We start from the raw sequence: 3,464 nt of genomic DNA, 5'->3' as shown, positions 1-3,464 counted from the left end.
TCTTGTTGGCATCACGGAGACGTGGTGGGATGGCTTCCGTGACTGCACTGTTGGAATGGGAGGATACTGGCTCTTTAGGAAGGAAAGACAGGGGAGGTGAGAAGGGGTCATCGCCTCTCCATATGTCAGTGAGCAGCTGGAGTGCGTGGAGCTCTGCCTGGGGATGGGTTAGTAGCTAACAGAGAGCTTGTGGGTCAGGATTACAGGGACAGCAGGGACAGGTGACATTGTGGTGGGGGTCTGCTGCAGGCCACCTGACTAGGAGGACTGAATGGATGAGGCTCTCTGTAGACAGATAGGAGCAGCCTCTTCAAAAAGAGTATTTTGGCTTTGTCTCAAGTGATAGTGGTAAATTTTTTCCCATTAGAGCTTATATATCTTTTTTTACATCTTTTTAATATTTGTTTCTAGTCTGAATAGCACAAAAATAAATTTACTTCCAATGTTCAGCAAATAAAACAACCCTGAAAAGAATGACACTAGGCCAATTTGTGTTGAGGTTGAGTCTCTTAATTATATGTCACCTGGTCTGAAAATGAAATGGCCAGGAGTAATACAGTGCTTCGCACTGGAATTGGACGTCAGGGGAAGGAAGAAACATTCCCTCAGCATTTGTTGCCTTGGTGTCCATGAGCTAGGACACACCACTGATTTTCACCAAGACCATGTGTCCCAAGGCATCGTCCAAGACATGACCCTCTCATACCACCTCAGTGGGACTGAGAAAGAGAAACTGGAGCTGCCGGGTCTTTGCCCAGACTGATCTGTATAAAGCAGAGTGCTGTACTATATTCAAGGGAGCCATCAATATCTGCATCAGGCTAAATATTCAATGTTTACCACTTGGTCTACTTTATACCTAACCTTGAGAAAGTAATTATGCTGTCATACTCTCTCCCCTTCCTCCAAACATTTGCACCGATTCTGCATGTGACTGCAGCAAACCAGACAGTTCCACTGAGGTGTTTACCCTGTGCTTTTGCATTGCTGTCTGCCCACGCTCTGCTATAGGGCAAAGTCTTCTGTTCTTTGTTGTTGTGGGAGGACATAGAATCATAGAATGTTTTGGGTTGGAAGGGACTTTAAAGACTTTACAACCCAACTGCCCTGCCATGGGCAGGGACACCTCCCACTAGACCAGGTTGCCCAAAGCCCCATCCAGCCTGGCCTTGAACACTTCCAGGGATGGGACATCCACAGCTTCTGGGCAACCTGTGCCAGTGCCTCACCGCATAGCCCAAAAGGGACTTGGAAGTAATCCAGTTTTGTGCTAAGGTGAGGACAGGTGTTATATGGTGGTAATATGAGGACAGGTGGTCTTGTTGGGGTCATGTCTGGGAGTATTTCAAACGCCAGACCTTGGCAGTTCTGGAGTTCTCACAGGCATGTTGGGCCAAGGGCAGGTGATCCAAAGCCAAGGGCAGGGGCTTAAATGGGCAGAGCACTGTTATCTAATAGTGGATGCCCAGTAGATCTCCGAGGAGAGCCTCGAGAACCACAATCACATGTGTTCATGATGGCTTTCACTTTGGGGTAGCAACATATGTGAGATCTTATGTGAGACCTTACATCGCCTTAGAGATGAAAAATAAAAAGTGGATAGGACACTGGCATACCTTAGAGATAACAAAAAAAATCCTGTTCATGGAGTTAGGAAAACAGCATAAGCCCTTGGCTTATTTCAGCAACACCAGATTCTTGCAGAAAATGGATCAATTTAAGTTAATTTTTGTTCAAAGTCTGGTGGTGGTCCACAGGATATGGAAGGTTACACTTCTATTCCTGGAGAAAATGTTCCGGGTTTGTTTCATTTTTGCTTTCTTTGCTGGTGTCTGATGGTGAGCAATTCCTTTTATTAACTCTCAGACAGGCTTTCATTCACACGGCTATGACAACCTGTGAGTGTCATGCACATTTCTTTTCCTCTGCAGCAAGCACACTGTCTGGTAACTCTCTGGTACTACTCTACAGTCCCTTATTTTTTCTTCTGTAGCATTAGTTCTCATGCCCAGCAGCTGCCTGTTTATTTCTAGCACTGGAAGGGATTTCAAAATGTCTAAGACCTCATGCCAGAAAGCTGTAAGCCTTTCCCCTACTTGCAATATGAACTTGTACTTTACACATTATGAGGTCAAAAATGGGTCTAGGCTGTGGCAGAATGGACCTCTGTAAAATTGTAATGACAATAGCTCATATTTATATCAATACTAACACTTGGTTTTATCATGTTTTCATTGTAATAGCTTGTGCAGGTGAGTTATCCCAAGCCAGATACAGCTAACATAAGTCTGTTTTTACCAAAACTGCATCCAGAAAAGGAGAATGCAGGCAGAGTCGCAGATTGATTACAAGGCTTGACCTACGTCAGACTGAGTCAATAGTCTTCACAGGATTGGAAAGAGAACCCCATCTGATGATTATCTGGGATCTCACTTATTCCTGAACCCTATCATCCATCATATAAGATGACAAAAGAAGCCATGGCAAGAGCCAAACTGTTCCATACATTTTATGTTCAGCTTTCTGTTCCTTTCCGTTTGGTATTGAGTGAGAATAAATTAATAACATTGCCACATTCAAAATAATACTCATGTAATTGTTTAGGACCTATGGTGATTCCAGAAAGAATTTAACATTCCTGTGTGTCTTTTGTAGTCTATTATGACTCTTGCTTCCTAAGTCTTTCTTTTAATGTTTCCACTTCTGGACCAAAAACATTTCTGAACTTATGAAAAGATTACCCATCTCTCCATGGAAATCATCTTTATTCCCAGTACAACTCTATTAGGTGTTTTAGCAAAGTGGTACATTCAGTGACGGGTTTGCTGAGTTTTTTTTGGTAAACACTGTGAGCTCTAGGACTTGTTCTTTATGTCTTGCTTTTTCAAGTATGTGTAGTGTTCCCAGGAGTAAAACCCTACCTCCACTGGCTTTCGCGTTCATCTGCTTTTCCCCAGCTTGCCAAAGCAGTTCAGTCTGGACCAAAGAATTTCTTTCTTACTTTGATGGTCTGTTTTCACTTAAAGGATAGCTGTGACTGTTTTGATCAAATACAGACAATACAAAAATCTGGGAAAGAACCCACCAGCGTACCTCACAATTGAACCATTATGTCTTTTTCAAGTATGTACTTTTCCTACTTTCAATAATATTTTACTTGTCCTGAAGGGACAGGCTGACTCATCCCATCCACTAGCTGTCCCCAGAAGGAGAACCATCTGAGAAGCCCAGTACAATAAGGATTATACCTAGCTCTCAGCAGCTAAGGTTAGTGAGATTGTAGCTCCTCAAAGTGCTGGATAGAAGAAATATGTTAGGGCAGTACGACAAAGTCAGAACCAGGGAACAAAATTAGAGGTCAAACTTGACTGTACTGATTGTATCCACCAGAATCACACCTGGAGGGTGAAGATAAATGCACCTGGATCTTCAGTGGGAGAGCTCAGAATCCTTTGGGGCCTGGA

The sequence above is a fragment of the Anser brachyrhynchus genome, assembly GCF_964034855.1.
Source record: "Anser brachyrhynchus genome assembly, chromosome: 1".
In the NCBI taxonomy this organism is placed as follows: Eukaryota; Metazoa; Chordata; class Aves; order Anseriformes; family Anatidae; genus Anser; species Anser brachyrhynchus.
Note: the sequence above shows the minus strand (reverse complement) of the source record.